Source organism: Chrysemys picta, chromosome 13 (assembly GCF_011386835.1).
Source record: "Chrysemys picta bellii isolate R12L10 chromosome 13, ASM1138683v2, whole genome shotgun sequence".
NCBI classification, from domain to species: Eukaryota; Metazoa; Chordata; order Testudines; family Emydidae; genus Chrysemys; species Chrysemys picta.
The window spans coordinates 3393449-3415256 of NC_088803.1; the positions used below are offsets into that span (position 1 = coordinate 3393449).

The 21808-nt window shown below is 48.8% G+C and overlaps 1 gene segment (V, D, J or C); it reads left to right on the forward strand.

Annotated features, from left to right (window-relative positions):
• The first annotated feature begins 469 nt into the window (after positions 1-469).
• LOC122173242 (Ig mu chain C region secreted form-like) overlaps positions 470-21808 on the forward strand; it is a 1717225-nt gene continuing 1695886 nt past the window's right edge. Inside the window, exon 1 of the C gene segment in view lies at positions 470-575.

Here is a 21808-nt window from a genome sequence, read left to right on the forward strand (position 1 = left end):
GCTGAGGACAAAGTGAGGGTTTGCTCACCCAAATCCCTTTCCAATCAGCGATAATGGAATACCCAGCGCTCCTCGGAGGGTTTGGAAATCACAGTACTCATACATATTTCACCAGTGAAGGGTGCCTCTGTTTATACATTCATTGATTCTATGTTATTTCAGTTTCATATCCTGGGTGTTACATTTTGATAACCCAGTATTAGACATCTTAATATTCCATTTTACCAATAATCTTTAACCCCGTATTTAAATACCACTGAGGTCAGTGTGATTTAGTGTTTTCCTGGAAAGGTGCCTAAATTTCATTCATTTGCTCTGGCGTCCTTCATGACTGGGTCCCTCTAAACTCTGAGGTCAGTTATTTGTAAAGGTGGATGAAGCTGAGGTTTAGTCAAATGATTTAGCAACACCCGCATGCAAATGAAGTAGGAAAACTGACTGATAAAGCAGATCAAGTGACCCCCACCGAAGAGCTGTCAGCAGAGGACGGGTTACTGCTTTGCAGCCCACCAGGTTGTTGTGGAGAATGAAAATGATCTGTCTGGGGGTCTTGTTCTTTTTGGCAGCTTTCTCAGGTGAGTGGATGAACCTACAGGTGTCTGGTTAGGACAACTGGGCTAGGATAGGGAAGATGGTTTTAAGGCTAAGACGTAGGAGGTGGATTCAAGAATTCTGGATTCAAAATCCTAGATCTTTAAACAAATCCCATAGGATGGAATTTTAAAGCCATCAGGAGGACTTTGATACCCAATTTTCATTATTTTTAATGGGAACTAGGTGTCAAAATCCCTTAGACAGCTTGAAAAATCTCTGGCTGAGTTGGTGCCTCAGTTTCTCATCTGCAAAATGTATATAACTGTACTTCCCTCCTTCCCAGGAGTGCGGTGTGGATAAATCCGTTATTACATACAAGCAGATCAGATACTGCCATGAGGAGGGCAACAGAAGGACTTGGATAAACCCGGGGAGAGGAGGAAAAGAATGGAATGAATTATGTTTTTATTGTGTTTATTTACAGGCGTCAACTCCCAGATCCAGCTGACCCAGTCTGGGGCAGAAATCAAGAAGCCTGGAGAGTCTGTGAAGGTGACATGTAAAACCTCCGGCTACACCTTTACCAGCTATGGCATTAACTGGTTTCGGCAGGCTCCCGGGAAAGGACTGGAGTGGATAGGATATATCAGTACCAATACTGGTGGCACTGGCTATGCCCAGGCCTTCCAGGGGCGATTCACCATCACCATGGACACCTCCATAAGCACGGCCTATCTACAGCTGGGCAGCCTGAGAACCGATGACACAGCCACGTATTACTGTGCTAGGCACACAGTGACACAAACCACATCTACAGCAAATCAAAAACCCTCAGTGAGAGAACCCAGGTGTCCTGCCAACATCGGAGCCTTCAGTCACTCCAGAGAGCATTTGCTCATATAGACAGACCAGGGGTAATTTTCCCCAAACTTCTTAGGCTCCTATCTAACTTAAACCTCATGATAAGTAGATTTTTTTCTGGCTCCTAAGTCACTTATCAAAATATGAATTAGGCTCCTGTCACACAGTTACCTGTCACAGCAGCAAAACTGTCCTGGGTGAATGGCCTAAGCACCAGGTATGGGGTATTTTGGGGAGGGGTCTTTCAATCTCTCCTGTTGAAGCTGTTCCACTGTGACTCATTTAATACTCATGAGGCCTGAAAGAAAATGAGGGTGTCTGCACCCCAATGTCACCCTCCCCTGACAGTGGAAGATGTGGGCTCAAATCCCGGTCCGAAATCAGGTGGGGGGGGAAGGGAATTTAACTGGCTCTACCATATCCTAGGCAAGTGCTCTAACCACTAGACTAAAAGTTAAGGGAAGCACCAACAAATCCTTCTCTGGCACAAGGGCTTTGGGGTTGAGGGGGTTAAGTAACAGCTGAGGCACCTAACTCCAGGAGAGGGCTGTGAATCCCAACTGGCGTTAGGCACCTAACTCCCTTTAACAGGTGGGACTTAGGACCCAACCCTTCCTCAGCATCTCCTAGCAGGGAGGTCAGACAGCGCCCCACTCAGTGTGTTTTCATTAATTGGCTTTGAAATTCACGTATGTGGCCAGCTGCTAGACAAGTTCTCATTGTTAGCTATGCTTGTAATTGCTTTCTTTGTCTGTTAAGTCAATCAACAGAGAGAAAGTCTGTACATACAGAGCAAACCGAACAGGACTTCTTTGAGTCACACGTTCTAAACCGAGAAATGAACATCTCGTCCAATCTCCTGCACCACACCTCTTCTGTGGGTTCAGATAAAACCTTCTTCCTCTGCTGGTATGACAAGGATGGCTCTGGGATCCGAATCTGCCAGATTACAGAGATGATAGACACATAAACCAGAGGGAGAGGGAATGGGAAAATATGTGACTTTTACAGAGAGAGATTTTCCAGGGTTTAAGAGAAATCCCTTGCCACTTTTAAAATCGATGGATATATTTTAGGCTGACGAGACAAAACACTCTCCAAAATGAACTAAAGCTGAAGAAAGTTCTGTACCTACGTGGTGGCAGGAAAATGTTCTGTGTGAGGCTAGGGGGAAATATTTCATAACAAGTGATCCCGGAAACACTGAGAGGATTTTCTCCTCCTCTCGTACATAAGGCCGGGATTTTCAAAGCCAGGATTTGGTCACAGGATTTGGGGAGGAGGGGAGCTGAAAAGAAAACCAGGTCACTGTGTGCTGTCAGAGGGAAGAGAGGCAGCCCCGAGACAGATCACACTGACTCTGGGCTAACAGGCTGGGGCTTCCCTTCTGATAGAGAACACGGACACCTCAGAGGGACAAAGACTTGAATCTCACTGAGCCCTGAACACTTATGGGGAAGGTGGGTCTCAGAGTGATGGAAAGGAAATCCTAGTGAAATAAACATGCGGGCATTTTTAATAGATCTGCTCCATCTCCATCTTTATTTCCCCACCGCTTCTGTGGTGGGCAGGTGAGTACCTGGTGATGGTCCCTAAACCCCTTAGGTATTCAGGGGACTATTGGTGTAAGTGTTTTCCACATGAGTAGAAGATACACAATGTAGCCCAGTATAAAGACATCAGAGGCAAATAGACAGGATCCTTCACTGAAATTTCACATTTCTCAGAGCAGACAATGGACAGAATTGTCAATGGACATTAAGGGAATTAGTCACCAAAATCCAAATAAAACCAAATGGGACTTGGTGTGGGATTTTCAGAAACATCCAACTGCCTCGGCAGTACAAGTCCTGTTGGTTTTCCTGTGCACCTTTGGAAATCACAGCCAGCACGTCTGTCTGCTAATGACTCTTTTGGGCTGAGATTTGACACCCAAAATACCATTTCAATCAATGGGACTCGCCTGGCTGTGGGAGGGATGTGCTGGCCGCTACTTCCCTCAGCCCCCATTGGCCTGGAGCAGTGAACCGCGGCCAGTGGGAGCTGCGATTGGCCGAACCTGCAGACGCTGCAGGTAAACAAACCGTCCCGGCCCCTCAGCGGATTTCCCTGATGGGCCGCATGCCAAAGGTTGCCAATCCCTGAAGTAGATCAAGGTAAAGACTTTGAGGGCCCTCATCTCTGCAGTATCTCAGTGTTTCACAATCATTTGTGAATTTTAAGGTAGGGAAGCATTATTCCCATATCACAGCTGAAGAACTGAGGCACTGAGAGATTCAAAGGGTGATTTTCAATGGGACAAACAAGAGTTAAGGAAGCCAATTAACACCGACTTTCAATGAGACTCAGTCCCCCATGATTTCCCTTTGTGCCTCTGAAAATCTCCTCTTAACTGACCAGCCCCTCTATGTCCTTCCCAACACTTTTGTGGCCGGAGCCTCATGCTGAAAATCTATGGGAACTAACTCCAGAGCATAAGGCGACCTACAACTAGGGGAAAGTGGAAACTCTCTCTCTCCCTGGGCGAGTTATCATAGAACTGCCCACTAGGGACGTATTGCTCCATTTTCGGAAGCAGATGACGCTGATTGCTGCTGTCAGAGACAAGCGACTGGGAAACACCGTCACCACTTCCTCTTAGATCTCAAAGCGCTTTACAGGGAGGTCAGCCCCATTATCCAGGTGACTGGTTGCTCATGGATTCATGGATTCCAAGGCCAGAATGGACCATTGTGTAGGGTTACCATATTTCAGCGAGCAAAAAAGAGGACGGGAGGAGCCCCGCCCTAGCCCCGCCCCTGCCCCTCCCACTTCCCGCCCCCCCTGACCTCCCAACCCTCCCCCCGTTCCTTGTCCCCTGACTACCCCCTCCTGGGACCCCTGCCCCTAACTGCCCCCCAGGACTATCTAAGCCTCCCTGCCTCTTGTCCCCTGACTGCCCCAACCTTTATCCACACCCCCACCCCCAGACAGACCCCTGGGACTCCCACGCCCCATCCAACCACTCCCCACCCCCTGACAGCCCCCCCCCAGAACTCCCAACCCATCTAAACCCCTCTGCTCCCTGTCCCCTGACTGCTCCGATCCCTCTCCGCACTCCTGCCCCCTGACAGCCCCCCCCAGAACTCCCAACCCATCTAAACCCCTCTGCTCCCTGTCCCCTGACTGCTCCGATCCCTCTCCCCACCCCTGCCCCCTGACAGCTCCCCCCCAGAACTCCCAGCCCCCTACCCCCCCGCTCCTTGTCCCCTGACTGCCCCCTCCTGGGACCCCTGCTCCTAACTGCCCTCCAGAACCCCACCCCCTACCTAAGACTCCCTGTTCCTTGTCCCCTAACTGCCCCCTCCTAAGACCCCCCCCCCAACTGCCCACCAGGACCCTACCCCCTACCTGTACCCTGACTGCCCAAAACTTTCTCCACTCCCCCCAAAAAGCCCCCCCCCGTTTCTTGACTGCCCCCTCCAGAACCTCCCTGCCCCTTCTCCTGCCCCCCCTTACCCTGCTGCTCAGAACAGGGTGTTGGGCTCTGTGCGAGCCGGACACGTGGCTAAGCTCCCCAGCACAACAAAACCCGGTCCCTGGCCCTGCACAACAAAACTCGGTCCCTGGTCCGGACCGGGTTGCAGGGGAGAGCTGCCCTTGTATCAGCACAAAGTGCTCTCGCTCCCGTTTTGCTACGCTGCATGGCAGAAACCGCTCCCAGTTGCAAAAGGGGAGGGCTGCACTTTGTGCTGAGACACTTGCTCAGAATGCAGGGCGGATCCGGCTCCTCTACAGCTGCTCCGGAGTCCAGCCCGGGACGTTCCTGCAGCCCTCCCAGCCGCTCGCTCTGCTCTGCCGGGGGAGGGGGGAAATCCCGGACATTGTGAGTGCTTTACAAATTCCCCCCGGACGCTATTTTTAGCACAAAAAGGAGGACATGTCCGGGTAAATCCGGACGAATGGTAACCCTACCATTGTGAACATCTAATTGGACCTCCACAGGCCAGAGAACTTCACCGAAAATAATCCCTCAGGCAGATCTTCTAGGGAAAACGTGCAGTCTTGGTTTAAAAATGGTCAGTGATGGAGAACACACGGGGATCATTGGTGAGTTGGTCCAATGGCCAATTATTCTCACTTAGATATTTGCTCTGTTTCCAGTCTGAATGTGTCGAGCTTCAACTTCCAGCCGTTGGTTCCTGTGATGCCCTTTGTCTGTCAGATTCAAGAGCCCAGGATTCAATATTTGCTCCCCATGGAGGAGCTGATCCGATGTCACTGGCCGTCAAGGCCACGTCCCTTCTCAGTTCAGGGGGGTTTGGGTCCGAACGTTACACACATTCTTCGCCCACCCCTCAGAATCGGAGGGCAAGAAATTTGATCGCTCAGGGAAGGAGTTTGTGTCCCTTATAAGGAGCGGGATATGCAGATAGGGGTGACACTTCCTGTTTAAATCTGTCCCTCTCTCTGCCCAGGCTTCACCCGGAGAAACTATCCACTGCCCCTTGGTCTGTGCAGTTACCAACTAATCTCGAGAGCATTTCCCTCCAACTCCAGGGAAAACGAGACTTTGGCTCCATTTTACTGTTCATTGTAGCAGCTCTGGAAGGTCTCTTCTCCCCTGGGAAGCACTGGCAGGGCAAGGGAGCAGTCTATTATCGCTATTACTATTAATTTGATTCATAATATCTTTCTATTCCCAGGTGTCCGTTCACAGATCCAGCCCTTGGACCCCCAAGTTTATGTTCACCCTCAGCAGCTACTGGATGAGCTGGGTCGGCCAGGCCCCTGGGACAGGACTGGAGTGGATCGGGGAAATACACCCAACTTCTACTACCATCAACTATGCACAGCCCTTCAAGGGATACTTCACCATCTCCAGGCAGGGCCGGCTCTGGCTTTTCGCCACCCTAGGCAAAAAAGCCATCCACCGCCCCCCCAGCCCCCAGCGCAGCAGGGGAGGGTGCTGAGCCCTGCCGTGGGCCCGCAATCCCCGACCGGCCGGAGTGCTGGGAGCAGGGCGGAGAGCCCGGCTGGGGCTCTCCGCTCTCCCCAGCGGCCAGAGCGCTGGGAGGAGGGCGGCGAGCCTGCCGCAGCTCCGCTCTCCCCGGTGGCCAGAGCGCCGAGGGGAGGGGGGAGAGCCCAGTTGCGGCCCCGCTCTCCCGCTGGAGCGCCCCACCGCGCCGCCCCCCTCCAGGCGCGGCCCCAAGCACATGCTTGGTGGGCTGGTGCCTGGACCCGGCCCTGTCTCAAGGGACAACCCCAGCAACCTGCTGTATCTGCAAATGGCTGGCTTGAAATCCGAGCACACCGCCTGGTACTACTGTGCTAGGCACACAGTGAGCAGATTAAAGCTATTAAACACAGAACAAAAACCGAGCTGAAATGGTACAACTTTACCAACACACTGCGGAGGGCAGCAGTGAACTACAAATAAATGCTGTTATATTCAATTATTTAAGGCATAAGTATTAGAGAGCATGTTTGTGCACCTATCAGCTTGTAAATAATTTAGGGATTTCTCTGTGTTTTAGTGATACGAGACAAATATTCTTTCAGCTCTTGATTAGCCACTGGCATTACCGAGAATAAAGTGTGAAGTTCAATCCATGGCACTGTGAATTGTGCTGAAATGGAAGTGGTGTCCTGCACAGAGACGGGGTTAAGCAAATGCCTAAGTGCTTTCCTGAATCAGGACCTAAGACATTGTTCTAGGATCTAGATGAAATCAGGAATTAACTTGCATCCTGGAAAATCATCCCCTGACCTAGTATCTCCCTTAAACTGTTTGGAATATCCCAACCCCAGACTGCTGTGGGATTTTACACAGCAATCTTTGTAAGAGATTGCCCACACTGAAATACTGCTGAGCTGTGCCTCTGAGCGCACTGTATCTCGCCTGAGAAACAACAGGTCCTCCACTCATTAGAGAGTGTACCTGGGATTTTCAAAGGAACCCAAAGTTGTGAGCTTTCCAACTCTCATGGGATTTGAGAATTTACATTGCTTAAGTTAAGACCCTTTAAAAACTCCCCCATGTCAGAATGCATATACATAGGGGCAGGGCTCAGCTTCTCAGGTCTATATATTATTGTTTTTTTTTTATCATTTTATCCAGCATGCCCATAGAGACTTTCATTTAGCTTTTTGGTATTTTTATCTGTGTAAGCAGAGTCAGGATGAGCTCTACCCTGACATCTGGTGGTGAATTATGGCGAGTGTGGAAAAGAACTCCAGGGGCTGATCTGGTTTGCATAGGCACACCCACCCGCCTGGTATGAAACAACAGCAACTGAAAGTGGTTACATCGGCTGGTGTGGGATCCTCAGTTTCTCTGTTATTGGGGCAGGAAGAATAAAGTTTTGTTACCCTGATTCTGTGAATCAAGGCCAGTGGAACTGTTGTATGACAGAAGGACTGAGTGAGTCCTTCACCATTACCTAAGTAGCACTTGCTTGACAAGGGGCATGGGTTACAAAACCCAGTGAATGGAGAGAGTTGGGGGTAGATATTTGTAGCTGGTGGTGTGGGTGCCTTTGGGGATCCTGAAACACCAATTGCACTTTTTCCACTGTTGAATGTCAGAGCTAACTTTGATTCCCTTGGGAGTCTAGTTACACACTGCTGAGCTGAGTTCACTTTGGGCCAATAGTGCACCAGCACTGGGGCTCCCCTATAACTAGCTGAAATCACTAAGAGCTGAAGTTACTAAGAGCTGAGATCACTGAGACTGTGTTAACTAGTGGGGGAGCCTGAAGCTATATTGCTAAGCGGCTGGCGGAGCAGCTAGCAGAGTGGAGCCTCGCGGGGACGGTTGGAGTGGAGCTGAGCGGCTCACAGGTCGGTGAGCGGAGCAGAGCGGAGTTGGACTTTTGGGACTTTGGTGATTCTTGGGTTGCTGGTTTCAAGAACCAACGGGAAAGGACTGGGTGGGTCTTCGCTCCTGGTTTGGTCTATGAACTCTAGTTGTGGTGTTTTCCCAATTTAATGCTATGTCATTTACCTCATGTTATTAAACATTTCCTGCTACACCGAGGCTCTGTGCTTGCGAGAGGGGAAGTATTGCCTCTTCGAGGCGCCCAGGGGTGTGTGTAAGATTTTCCCAAGTCACTGGGTGGGGGCTCGAGCTGGTTCTGTGTCACGCTGTTGGGAAGGGACCCCTATGTACTGAATCCCCTGGGTTTCAATGGGATTTGGGTCAGAGCGCTACACACGTTTACCCCCTTCTCCTGGAATTGGAGAGCAAGAAATCAGATCAGCCAGGGAAGGAGTTTGTGTGTGTTATAAACAGCGGGATATGCAAATCAGGGGGACAGTTTCCTGTTTAAATCTGTGCCTCTCCCTGCCCAGGCGGCATCCAGAGACACAATCCGCAGCCCCTGGGTCTGTGCAGTGACCAGCCAGTCCCCTGAGAACTTTCCCCTCCAGCACTCGGGAAAATGAGGCTTTGGCTCCATGTAGTGTTCCTTGCAGTGGCTTTGGAAGGTATTTTCTCCCCTCACACCCATTGGTGGTCAGGGGAACAGTCTATTGTTACTCTTAATACTAATGCGAATTACATTATGTTTTTATTCCCAGGTGTCCGGTCCCAGGTGCAGCTGGTGGAGTCCGGAGGGGATGTGAAAAAGCCCGGAGACTCTCTCCGCCTCTCCTGCAAAGCCTCCGGGTTCACCTTCAGCGACTACAGTATGAACTGGATCCGACAGGCTCCCGGGAAGGGGCTGGAGTGGGCCTCACGCATTTATTATGATGGGAGCCAACAATTTTACGCAGACTCAGTGAAAGGCCGATTCACCATCTCCAGAGACAACTCCAACAACCTGCTGTATCTGCAAATGACCGGCCTGAAGCCCGAGGACACCGCCCGGTATTACTGTGCGAGAGACACAGTGAGGGGAAACCGGTCTGAGCTCAGACAAAAACCTGCCCTCGCTGTCTAAGGACAAACTCTCCGCTGGGGGCACTGGAGTTCTACAGCTCGCAGCGGAGAGACAGAGAGCGAGAAAACTCCTGTCCTCAGCTGCGTTTCTGTGACTCTCTCACAGACAGATGCAGACACAGACTAACCGCACTGTTAGAAGAGACCAGCCCGTAACTTCCCCTTTCCCCTGTAACCCTTCTGCCCATCTGAGTTGGCAGCAACAAGGGCCAGGTTCTGTATCTAGGGCTTCTGTTTCAATAACGCAATGCAAAACCGGCTAGAGCCCCCGCCCAGTGACCTGGGACAATTACATACCACCCCCTGGGTGCCACTAAGAGGCAATACTTCTCCTCTCGCAAGCACGGAGTCTGAGTGTAGCAGAAAATGTTTAATAACATGAGGTAAACGACATCAGCATTAATTTGGAAAAACACCACAAACAGGATTCATGACACAAACCATGAGCAAAAGACCCACCCCAGCAAATTGGGCCGTGTCCTTTCCCTTTGGTTCTTGAATCCAGCAACCCAAGAATTCCCAAAAGTCCAACAACCCAAAATTCTCTGCCCTCTGCCTCTGGTCAGTGCAGCCCCAGAGTTCAAAAGTTTATCTGCAGGGTTTTACTTCCCCCCAGCCCGGGTGGAAAGGGGGGGGAAAGGGGACACATAGGGTATTAAGGGGCACCTTACATGGTCCAAGGCAGACTGCCCGCTTCTCCGTGGAGTTCCGCTGCAGCCTTTAGCATGAGCCACTCCACTAGCTGTCCCCTGAGCCACTCCTGCCACCCCATGAACTGCTCCACTCTACCAGCTCCTCCAGCCATTGCCACAAACTGCTCAGCTCCACTCCGCTTGGCGTTTCAACCATCCCAAAAACTGCTCTGCTCCACCAGCCATCCCACAAAACTACTCCGCTCTGCCAGCTGCTTAGCAATATAGCTTCAGGCTCCCCCCACTGGTTAACACAGCCTCAGTGATTTCAGCTTGTAGTAGTGGAACCCCAGTGCTGGTACACCATTAGCCCAAAATGAATTCCACATAGCAGCCTGTAAACAAATTCTCAATAGAATAAAAAATAGTTCTGTTATTCAACAGTCAAAAAAGTGTCTAACCCACCTGGTGCACACAAATACTAGCGGGTGTTTAGGTATTTCCATATGATTCAGTGACAGGGGACAAATCTTCCCCTGGCCATATAGAGCCCATGGCGCTGCTCAGAGACCCAGTGAGCTGCTCTCTCTCTTAAGGACCCTTCAGTATCCCAGCCCAGCTCTCGGATTTTACAAACCAACCTCTGCAAAGGGTCGCCCACCCCTAAAGGGAACAGAGCCGGCATCGGAGCACACTGCCTCCTACCTGGGAGATAACACTCACTGCCTGACTGAGCAGCGCCCCGCACCCTGGCGCCTCTGGGGCTACCACTCTCACAGCAACAGAGGGGATCTTGACCCCCAAATCCCCACTAATGTTAAGGTGCTGGTAGAATAATAATAAATACTAATTCTGTCTTCTAGTCCAGCATTGCTAGAAGGAGTTCAATAAACTTTCTCTAATTCTTCTAGCTGAGCTAACAACACCGAGCGATTCCATAGTGGTTTCCATGCCTAGATCTCAAAGCCCCGACAAAGGAGGGTCAATATCATTTTTCCCATTTCAGGGACATACAAATCGAGGCACAGAGAGTGTAAGTCTCTTGTCCAAGGTCACCCATCGTACGAGTAGCAGAGCCAGGAACAAACTGCCAGATTCTCAAGTCCCAGACTCATGTCTCCCGACAGGTCACACTGCTCCACGGGTCTCAGAAGAGCAGAGGGACAAGCAGACAGGAGTTCGTGGAAGGTGAACAATCAATAGGGAATTTTCTCTCCAAAAATTGTAGCGACCACTGCAGAAATGGTTCTGTGAGTGGAGTTCTTACTCTTCTCCGTTACTCACACAACCCTTTCCCACTTCACCCACCTCCGGGAGGCTGAGTTTGTTCAGGGCTCAGGTCCAAGTTGTGTCTTATAAAGAGGAGGAGACGCAAATTCAGTGCCTCGGCGCGCTATAGAAACCCTGTGATCTCTGGGACCCGCCGGGTGAGAAGGGAGAAGGGGCAAGTCCGAGTGTCCGTGCAGTTCCCACCAGAAACCCTCCAGCGTCAGCAACATGAGACTGTGGCTCCCCCTCGCTTTCTTTCTAGCGGCCCTTCGAGGTAATTTTATCCCCTTTCCCGCTACATGGACTGGAGACACCAGGGGATGCTGCACATTCCTACCCTGACCCAAAGCGCAGTGACGTCACTGGGAACCTTTCTGCTGCTTCCAACGGGCTCTGAGCCAGCCCGGGGGTGAATGTGATTCTCATTCTGTCTTTCCAGGTGTCCGGTCACAGGTCCGGCTGGTGGAGTCCTGAGGGGGGATTCAAACCCCTGGGGGATCTCTCCGCCTCTCCTGCAAAGCCTCCGGATTCACCTTCAGCAGCTATTATATGAACTGGGTCCATCAGGCTCCCGGGAAAGGACTGGAATGGGTCGCACAGATACTCAATCTCACTAATAATTTAGCAGCATTTTACAGTGATGTGGTTAAAGGGCGATTCACTATCTCCAGGGACGAGTCCAGCAGCTCGGTGTATCTGCAAATGAACAGCCTGAGAGCCGAAGACACCGCCCGGTATTACTGTGCGAGAGACACAGCGATCAGAAACCTCCTGTGGTTAGCACAGAAACCTCCATCGCGAATCCCCCTCCCTCTCGGTGCCCCCAGTCACTGCCAGGACAGAGCGGTCAGACCGAGAGGAACAGAGTGTAAAGTCTCCAGTCCTTTATCTGGGCTTCAGTCTCTGAACATTCACTTTGATTATCAAAGACCCACGGTTCCGACAGAACCGAGACCCCCTCCCTTCTACATTTCCTCGTGGTGCAGAAATAGATTCCTTCTGAGAAGTATCAAAGGGGTAGCCATGATACTTCTCAGATTACCAAAAGGAGGCTGCCAGACAACTCTCCAATACCAAATTCTACAGGCCACTTCCCTCAGATCCCACTGAGGAATACACTAAGAAACTGCACCATCTACTCAGGACACTCCCTACACTAACAAAGGAACAAATCAACATACCCTTAGAGCCCCGACCAGGGTTATTCTATCTACTACCCAAGATCCACAAACCTGGAAATCCTGGACACCCTATTATCTCGGGCATTGGCACCCTCACTGAAGGACTGTCTGGATATGTGGACTCCCTACTCAGACCCTACGCCACCAGCACTCCCAGCTATCTCCGTGACACCACTGATTTCCTGAGAAAACTACAATGCATTGGTGACCTTACCGTAAACACCATCCTAGCCACCATGGATGTAGAGGCTCTTTACACAAACATCCCACACTCAGATGGAATACAAGCTGTCAGGAACAGTATCCCTGATGATGCCAGAGCACAACTGGCTGCTGAGCTCTGTGACTTTATCCTCACCCACAACTATTTCAAATTTGATGACAATATATACCTCCAGACCAGTGGCACCGCTATGGGAACCCACATGGCCTCACACTATGCCAACATTTTTATGGCTGACCTGGAACAATGCTTCCTCAGCTCTCGTCCACTCAGACCCCTTCTCTACCTACGCTACATTGATGACATCTTCATCATCTGGACCCATGGGAAGGAGACTCTGGAAAAATTTCACCATGATTTCAACAGCTTCCACCCCACCATCAACCTCAGCCTGGACCAATCTACATGGGAGATCCACTTCATAGACACCACGGTGCAAGTAAGTGATGGTCACGTTAACACTACCCTATACCGAAAACCTACCAACCACTATGCCTACCTTCATGCCTCTAGCTTCCATCCCGGACACACCACACGATCCATTGTCTACAGCCAAGCACTGAGATACAACCGTATCTGCTCCAACCCCTCAGACAGGGACCAACACCTACAAAATCTTCACCAAGCATTCTCAAAACTACAATACCCGCATGAGGAAATAAGGAAACAGATCAACAGAGCCAGACGTGTACCCAGAAGCCTCCTACTGCAAGACAAGCCCAAGAAAGAAACCAGTAGCCAATACCACATTCTGGAGGAGGGGGGAAATTGTTCCACTAGTCCTAAAGTCAAAGACAAAACGTGGGAATTCCCTATACAGAATCTAGTGGATTCATCTTTTTTCAAACTCCAAGTTTCTTGCATATGCCCATTCATAATAAAATACCCCCTCTACAGAGAGAGTCTCATTTTAAGAACTGCCTGGTTTTCTGAGCGCACAGTAAATTATTACCACTACTGTCTGGTTAATTCATCTGTGTTTCAATAAATCTGTTTAAACTGAAATCAAATTCAAAATTACAACTGGGCAGGACACACCCTGTCTCACAGCGGTGTCAATATGTAACTATTTCCCTTCCTTCAACCCATTTCTGCAGAAGTTAGGCCGCTAACTAAGAGGGGCAACGTGCAGGGGGATATTTCACATGAGAGCTTTGAAGGAGCCAGACCTGGAGTATCACAAACTAAAACGTGGGGAGAGCTAATACAGGCTGAGTGCTCCAGTCCAGCACAGCTGCCTTCCCTACACATTTACAGTGACTCAGCTGTGAAGTGATGAATCCTGGTCCCATTCAAGTCAAAGGCAAAACTCCCCTTGGCTCAGTGGGACTGGGATTCCGTCCCCAATGATGGTGATATGTGTCAGACTCATAGCAGAGAGGCACAAGAGGGCAGAATTGTGTTTGCATGTGCAAAAGGAACGATTTCAAGATCTGCCGTTTCTTCTGTGTGCCTCTCTATGAGATATGGAGAGAGTAAAAAGGGAAAGTTTAAAGTGATGGAGGGAGAGAGGGAGAAATGCAATGGGGCACTAGAGGAATCTCACATACTTTTCCTACTCACCTTGGGGTATCCTTCCTTGTTCTTTCTAGGATAAATGAATCCACTGGCCAGATATGTCAATAAAAGGCTTAAAAACCACTCCATTCCTCAATATTGGGTTGAAGAGATTTAAGTGGTCCAGAGATCTGCCCCTGGGGCCTCTGAACAGGGTAGGACATTTAACTCACAAAATTATAATGAACAATAAGTTTTTAACTGTGAGTAATTAACCATTGAAACAATTTATCACGGGTGGTGGTGGATTCTCCATCACTGACAATTTTTAGATCAAGATTGGAAGGGTTTTTTTTTCTTTCTAAAAAATCTTCTCTAGGAATTTTGGGGGGAAGATCTGAGTTCTGTGTTATACAAGAGGTCAGACTAGATGCTCACAATGGTCCCTTTGGAACTTTGAATCTATGAAACCCACTGAGTAAAACTCAGGGAAATATAAATCATTTGGGTTTGGTGTGTTCATGTCTCTCTTATATAGAGCAGTCTATGCAAATTATCCCCTTGCATTTCCTGTTTAAAGCCAGCGATTCCCCAGACCCTGCAGCTCTGGGGTTCAGAGTCCGCAGCCCCTGTGTCTGTTCAGAGACCTGCCAAACCCCACGAGAACTCTCTCCACAGCCAGGAACATGCACTGTGGCTGTTTTTCATCTCATTGAAACAGCTTTCACAAGTACAGTGATTTTCTGAGGACACTGGAGACCCCAGAGTTTGTTACAATCTCACTTGGGAGCCAGGGTCACTCGGAATCTCATTGTGTCTTTATTTTCAGGTGCTTTTTCACAGGCTCAGCTGGTGGAGTCCGGGGAGGGTGTGAAGAAACCCGGAGACTCTCTCCGCCTCTCCTGTCAAGCCTCTGGGTTCACCTTCACCCTGGATCAGACAGGCCCCTGGGAAGGGATTGGAGTGGATCAGGGAAATACACCCAACTTCAACTACCATCAACTACGCACAGCCCTTCAAGGGACGCTTCACCATCTCCAGAACAATCCGAAAATGGCGTATTTGCAACTGAGCAGCCTGAGACCTGAGGACACTGCCCTCTATTATTGTTCGAGAATCCCACAGTGAGCAGAAAGCTAGTGTGGTCTGGACAACAACTGATTTGGAAGGGGGTGCAATCTTCCCAATGAACTGCAGAAGTCAGTAGTGTATTAAAATTACATTATGTCCTATTCAGTTACTTAAAGGGTAAAGATTACAGGGTTTCTTCTCCAGCTTCTCATTAGCCCTAAATATCTTTGCAGGTAGCAGCGCAGTGTCACCATCCATTGCTGCCCACGTGCTCTGCCTCTAGGTCTGACTGACCCTCATAACATTTGCCCTATCGGTATCCGATCATCTGTTTGTCTTGTTCTACAGTGTCACCATCAGCTTAGTCTTTTTCATTGCAACTAATCCTTCACCCTGATTTCACATCCTCTACTCCTTCCATCTTCTTCATTTGTCTGGAAATCATTACACGTTACACCGGACATCTTCCAAAGAAATCTCATCTCTACTGCCTCCAGCCTTCTGATCTCTGCTTCTTTTAACACATCTGGTTCTAGACCACACAGTAATACTGTTTGCAGGCTGGTTTGATGCATTTTCACTTTAGTTCAAAATTTAATCTTTATAGCGCATATGGATGGCACATATTACCGGTGAATAATTCTATATGAATCAGTAAAATAAGAGAACTCTTCTTGTTTTGGGTGCATGGATGCAGAGGACAGGAAATTTATTCCGTTCACGGAACAAGTTTCTGGCTCTTTTAAGGAGTGGGATATGCAAATAGGGGTGAGAGTTTCTTATTTAAATAGTTTTCCCCGGCTGCACCTGGAGAGACAATCCGCAGCCCCTGGGTCTGTGCAGACACCAGCCAATCCCCCTGGGAACTTTCCCCTCCAGCACCAGGTAAAATGAGACTTTGGCTGCATTTAGTGTTCATTATTGAGGCTTTGGAAGGTTTCTTCTCCTCTCACGTGCATTGCAGGGACAGGGGAATGGGATAAAGTTGAGCATTGGCCTAACCCAGGGTTGTGAGTTCAGTCCTTGAGAGGGCCACTTAGGGATCTGGGGCAAAAATCTGTCTGGGGATTGGTCCTGCTTTGAGCAGGGGGTTGGACTAGATGACCTCCTGAGGTCCGTTCCAACCCTGATATTCTATGATTCTATTTGGTAGCTTCTGATACCATTTCTGAGCCTGTCTTTATTCCCAGGTGTCCGATCGCAGCGTCAGCTGGTGGAGTCCGGAGGGGATGAGAAAAAGCCCGGAGACTTTCTCCGCCTCTTCTGCAAAGCCTCTGGCTTCACCTTCACTGAATATAATATGAACTGGGCCCGTCAGATCCCGGGAAGGGACTGGAATGGGTTGCTTATAGAAGCGGTGGTGGGGATAGGTGTTGTACCGTGATTCAGTGAAAGGCTGATTCACCACCTCCATGGATAATTCCAAGAGTGAGCCTGTCATAACTATAAAGGGAAGGGTAACAGCTGTCCTGTGTACAATACTATAAAATCCCTCCTGGCCAGAGACTCCAAAATCCTTTTACCAGTAAAGGGTTAAGAATCTCAGGTAACCTGGCTGACAGGTGTGACAATGCGGTTCTGGCGGAACCCAACTGAGAGTGCCAACTCAGGACAAATTGCTTAAATAGGGCAGTTACAGCCCAAGGCTGGGGTTTTTCCACCTCTAAGGCAAACCAAACCAGCCCGACTAAGACTTCGGTCTCACCCCACTGGCTAACCGCAAGTCTCACAAGCAATCTCCTTAGACACTCCAGTTACCCAGTATTACCACCAGTGCCACACGTTATGGGGACAAATGGTTATAAAAACCAATACCCCAGTAAAAGAAAACGGTTCTCCCGATCCCAAAGGACCAAGCCCCAGACCCAGGTCAATGTACAAGTCAGACCTTACCCACAAATCACGCTACTGCCAATCCTTTGGAATCTAAAATCTAAAGGTTTATTTATAAAAGGAAAAAGATAGAGATGAGAGTTAGAATTGGTTAAATGGAATCAATTACATACAGTAATGGCAAAGTTCTTGGTTCAGGCTTGCAGCAGCGATGGAATAAACTGCAGGTTCAAATCAAGTCTCTGGAATACATCCCCCGCTGGGATGGGTCCTCAGTCCTTTGTTCAGAGCTTCAGTTTGTAGCAAAGTCCCTCCAGAGGTAAGAAGCAGGATTGAAGACAAGATGGAGATCAGGCATCAGCCTTATATAGTCTTTTCCAGGTGTAAGATCACCTCTTTGTTCTTACTGTGGAAAATTACAGCAAAAATGGAGTCTGGAGTCACATGGGCCAGTCCCTGCATACTTTGCTGAGGTACAAGGCGTATCTGCCTTCTCTCAATGGGTCCATTGTATAGCTGATGGTCCTTAATGGGCCATCAAGCAGGCTAGGCAGAGCTAATCTCAGCTTGTCTGGGATGTCACCCAGAAGCATAGCATAAGTTTGCCATACAGACAGTATAGAGCCAATATTCATAACTTCGACTACAAAACTGATACATACATATAGATTCATAGATTCATAGATTCATAGACTTTAAGGTCAGAAGGGACCATTATGATCATCTGGTCTGACCCCCTGCACGCTGCAGGCCATAAAACCGTCCCCGCCCCTTCCCTGGACTCTGCTGCTGAAGTCCCCAATCCTGTTATTAGTGGCCTCAATCGGCAGAGACCCTCCTGCTAGAGATCCCTGCCCCATGCTGCGGAGGAAGGCGAAAAACCTCCAGAGGCTCAGCCAATCTGCCCTGGAGGAAAATTCCTTCCCGACCCCAAATATGGCGATCAGTAAGACCCCGAGCATATAGGCAAGAGTCTCCATCCTGACCCCTTTTAACCATTATGCTATTTACCTACCATTGCTTGGTTTTCCTTGACAACTATGTTTTACCATTAAACCATTCCCTCCATAAACTTATCTAACTTAATCTTAAAGCCAGACAAATCCCTCGCCCCCACCGTTTCCCTCGGAAGGCCGTTCCAATATTTCACCCCTCTAACGGTCAGAAACCTTCGTCTAATTTCAAGCCTGAACTTCCCCACGGCCAGTTTATATCCATTCGTTCTCGTATCCACGTTAGTACTAAGCTGGAATAATTCATCTCCCTCCCTTGTATTAATCCCTCTAATATATTTAAAGATAGCAATCATATCCCCCCTCAGCCTTCGCTTTGTCAGACTAAACAACCCAAGCTCCTCTAGTCTCCTTTCATACGTCAGGTTTTCCATTCCTCTGATCATCCTAGTGGCCCTTCTCTGCACCCGTTCCAGTTTAAGTTCATCTTTTTTAAACATGGGAGACCAGAACTGCACACAGTACTCCAAATGAGGTCTCACCAGCGCCTTGTACAACGGAAGCAGGACCTCCTTATCCCTACTAGATATACCTCGCCTAATGCATCCCAAGACAGCATTGGCTTTTTTCACCGCCACGTCACACTGTCGACTCATAGTCATCCTGCGGTCTACAAGTACCCCTAGGTCCTTCTCCTCTTCCGTTACTTCTAACCAATGCGTCCCCATCTTGTAACTAAAATTGTTATTGGTCATCCCCAAATGCATCACCTTACACTTTTCACTATTAAATTTCATCCTATTTCTGACACTCCAATTCACAATCTCATTCAAGTCTCCCTGCAGGATATCCCTATCCTCTTCCGAATTTACAACGCCTCCCACCTTCGTATCATCCGCAAACTTTACCAGCCTACTCCTGCAATCGGTTCCGAGGTCAGTTATAAATAGATTAAATAAAATGGGTCCCAAAACCGAACCTTGGGGAACTCCACTGGTAACCTCCCTCCAACCTGACAGTTCACCCTTCAATACGACCCGCTGCATTCTCCCCATTAACCAATTCCTTATCCATCTCTGGATTCTCATATCGATCCCCATGTTTTTCAGTTTAACCAATAATTCCTCATGGGGTACAGTATCAAACGCTTTACTGAAATCCAGGTATATTAGGTCCACCGCATTTCCCTTATCTAATAAATCCGTTACTTTCTCAAAGAAGGAGATCAGATTCGTTTGGCACGATCTGCCCTTCGTAAAACCATGTTGTAAATTATCGCAATTGCCACTACCCTCCAGGTCCTCAACTAGTTTCTCCTTCAAAATTTTCTCTAACACCTTGCACACTACAGATGTTAAACTAACAGGCCTGTAGTTACCCGGATCACTTTTTTTCCCTTTCTTGAAAATAGGAACCACATTAGCTATTCTCCAGTCTAACGGGACCACCCCCGAGTTTACAGATTCATTAAATATTATCGCTAACGGGCCTGCTATTTCCCGCGCCAATTCCTTCAATATTCTCGGATGAAGATCGTCCGGTCCTCCCGACTTAGCCCCATTAAGGCGTTCAAGTTTTGTTTCTATCTCGGATACGGTAATCCCCCATCCCGAACGCCCCTCTGTAATGGTGCTAGTATCCCTAATCCCTTCATTGGCCTCATTAAACACCGACGCAAAATATTCATTGAGATATTGCGCCATGCCTAGATTGTCTTTAATCTCCTCTCCGGCAATAGTCTTCAGCGGTCCCACTTCTTCTATCTTTGCTTTCTTCCTGTTTATGTGGCTGTAAAACCTCTTACTATTGCTTTTAATTCCCCTCGCTAGGTCCAATTCTACACGGCCTTTGGCCTTTCTCACTCTATCTCTACATTCTCTGACTTCACTTTGGTACATTTCCTTACTGATCCCTCCCCTCTTCCACTCTTTGTACGCTTTCTGTTTTTTCCTAATCGCCCCTTTGAGTCGGTCGCTCATCCAGCTCGGTCTAAATCTCTTGCTTGGTAATCTTTTTCCCTTTTTGGGAATACAGGCCTCCGACAGCTCATGCATCTTTAACTTAAAGTAATCCCAGGCTTCTTCTGCCTTTAAATCCATTAATACGTTTGCCCAATCCACTTCCCTTACCAGTCCCCTTAATTTGTTAAAATTGGCCTTTTTAAAATTATAAACCCTAGTCTTTGACTTGATTCTGTTACTCCTTCCCTGTATTTTAAACCGAATTAGCTCATGATCACTGGAGCCCAAATTGTCCCCTACTACCACTTCCTCAACGAGGTCCTCACTACTTACCAAAATCAAATCTAAAATGGCCTCCCCCCTCGTCGGTTCAGCTACCACTTGATGGAGGAATTGATCAGCAAGCACATCTAGGAACATCTGAGCCCTATTATTGCTACTAGCGTTTGTTCCCCAATCTATATCCGGGAAGTTAAAGTCCCCCATAATTACACAGTTTCTATTAGTAATTACTTCTCTAAGCACATTAAATAGTTCCTTATCCATATCCTGGGTCGATCCCGGCGGTCTATAGCACACTCCAAGCACTATCCCCGGAGAGGCTCTAGAAGTCCTATTACCCATTGTGAGTATTGCCCAGACGGACTCTGTGTTGTCTAATCCATCCACTATTATTTCTTTACAGTTTATTTCACTATTGACATACAATGCCACCCCCCCACCTTTACCTCTGTTCCGGTCTTTCCTAAACAGCGCATACCCCTCCATACCTGTGTTCCAGTCGTGACTGTCATTCCACCACGTTTCCGTTATTCCTACGATATCTGGTTTCAGCTCTTGGACCAGGAGCTCCAATTCCTCCATTTTATTACCTAGGCTTCTGGCATTGGTGTATAGACACCCTAATGTATGTCGTTTAGCCCGTCTCCCATTAGCAGCACTATATGTTGCGGGCCTCCTAGTGTCCGTCCCTCCTGTCCTTCCTATGTCCAATCTCATCTCCCCAGCTATGTCTCCTCTCATTTTACTCACCTTCTCCATACTGGAATCTGGCGTGGAGATTAACTGTGCATCTCCCAACCGTCTCCCCAAACTTGCTAGTTTAAAGCTCTTTTGATAAGATGAGCCAGCCTCCCTCCCAGAAGTCTATTTCCTTCCCTACTCAGGTGAAGCCCATCCCGCGAGAACAGGTGTCTGTCCCCGAAAGCCTCCCAGTGTCCATACATCCCAAAGCCCTCCTTATAGCACCACTCCCTTAGCCAACTATTTATTCTCACAATCCTATCAGCCCTTTGCTGCCCTTCCCTCGGAACGGGCAGAATCCCACTAAAGATAATCTGAGCCTCTATCTCCTTGAGCGTCTTCCCCAGCCTGGCATAATCTCCCTTGATCCTCTCTAACGAGAACCTAGCCGTATCATTCGTTCCTACATGAAGGATTATCAGGGGGTTCTTACCTGCTCCTTGTAGGATCCTTTTCAACCGCAGGTCCACATCGCGTATCCTTGCGCCCGGTAGACAGCACACCCTTCTGTTCTCCGGGTCCGCCCTGGTCACAGGCCTATCCAATCTCCTCAGTAAAGAGTCTCCAATTACATACACCTGCCGTCGCCTGGCAACAGTGCGATCTAGTAATCTAGTCTCCGATCCCTCTAGTCCTGACCTGTGCCTATTCCTTTCTTCCCTTATGCCTTCCTGAATCCTCACGGGGCCCAGAATTGGTGCTGACTCCATCAACTCCTCCCCCCTCTCTCTTGGACTAGCAGCTCTTCTCTTCTTCCTCACCCTTCCACCTTCAGTCGCCACCTGCTGCCCCTCCACCTCGCTATCCAAACACTCGAACCTATTCCTGAGTTCTATTCCCCCCTCACTG